The following is a 1,457-nucleotide window of genomic DNA, read 5'->3' as shown; positions in this document are numbered from 1 at the left end:
TTCCAAGTATTAGTTGTCAACACACCCTTTGACCAGCCATTAAAACCTTTCTCAAACTCTCCTTCTCCCTAATGTAAAGTCTAAGACAATCCCTTGCAACAGTAACCCGAGAGGGAACTTCAAACCTAGGCTCTACCTCAAACATAAAATCAATGAATCCACCATGCTCAACAAACCTAAAAGGTAGTTCATCAACAATAATCATCCTAGCCAGGGCCATCCTTAGTCTTTCCACACTAAACTTCCTCAAAACGAGCTCATTGCCACCCTCTCCCTCCCTTTTTTTTTTTTTACTTTGGTAAGTCAAAGTGGTTTGGCTTTTATCACGCCTATAGGGGTACTTCTTACAACCAAATTTTATATGAGACCACATGGCAGAGGTTCCATTTCTTTTTGGGTGACAATTATAACACTTTTTACAATAGTTGCAATGGGACTTAGGGTAAAGGGGGTCACATCCCTCTATTCTAGAAAAATGGTCCCATATCTTAGAAGGCTCTTTACCACCATTAATAGTAGCTTGTTGAGTTTCTGTTTGTGTTTGAGGGGGTGCAGCACCTGATGGTGGAATGGGAGATTGTGTATTTGGTTGATTAGCCTCAGCACATGAACTAGGAGTAGGCTCAGTAGAGGGGATGGAAGAAGAAGCACAAGCAGCCATGATCTAATTACATCCATATAAATAACAATCACATATACATAGTAATTAAGGAATCAACAACAAATAAATTGTGCAAGCAACCTTTAACTTTAACCCGCAGTCATACTCATATGTTAATTTGAATAAAATATTAGTAAACAAAAACTATACAAGCAGCTTTCTCAGTGCTAAAATCACAACAAGACAATCAACTAAAATCACAACATATTAGCATGATATAATAAACTAAAATCAAAAAGTATAATCAATCAATAGGATGATCAAAAAATAAATTTACAGTCTTTGAACCATAGAAACAAAACCAAACAACAAACAACCTGAGTGAACCTTTAGAAAAAAAACACCAAAACTAAAAGCAAAATCAAACACAAACATGAAAGTTTGACACAATATGGTGAATTGAAAACAAAATAAAAAATAATCCTTAAAAGATAATCAAACACAGAAGAAAAAATAAATAAAAATTGTGAACTCAAAACAAATATAAATAGTATGAGAAAATACCCAAACCTTCGAGATTTATTCCTTTACTAGGCTGAAGCTGAATCTTTTAAATCACCCCTGAAATTAAAAGAAAATAACCCAAAAAAAAAATTAGAATCAACAAGAAACATTTAGTGACCATAAAATAAAACTAAAACAAAGTAGGGCTTAGGGTTACCAAAGGCAGAACTACATAGGAGCAAAGCCACAGTGGAGAATAAAGATGAAAAGGAGATTGACTGTCTTAGGTATTAGGAATTTCGTAAGACCTTGAGAGGAAAGTCTTTCTTTGTGAGAGAGTGAGACTGAGAAT

At 34.6% G+C, this 1,457-nt stretch overlaps 1 long non-coding RNA gene across 1 annotated transcript; it reads right to left on the bottom strand.

The window, feature by feature from the left end:
- Positions 1-275: 275 nt before the first annotated feature.
- LOC136061871 (uncharacterized) lies at positions 276-1,226 on the bottom strand. Its single transcript, XR_010623723.1, has 2 exons — positions 1,166-1,226; positions 276-664 (listed from the first exon to the last, which is right to left on the bottom strand). It is a non-coding gene; the product is annotated as an uncharacterized LOC136061871 (long non-coding RNA).
- Positions 1,227-1,457: the final 231 nt, after the last annotated feature.

Source organism: Quercus suber, unplaced genomic scaffold, assembly GCF_002906115.3.
Source record: "Quercus suber isolate HL8 unplaced genomic scaffold, Cork oak 2.0 scaffold_17, whole genome shotgun sequence".
Lineage (NCBI taxonomy): Eukaryota > Viridiplantae > Streptophyta > Magnoliopsida > Fagales > Fagaceae > Quercus > Quercus suber.
This window is presented reverse-complemented; position numbering and strand designations above follow the sequence as displayed.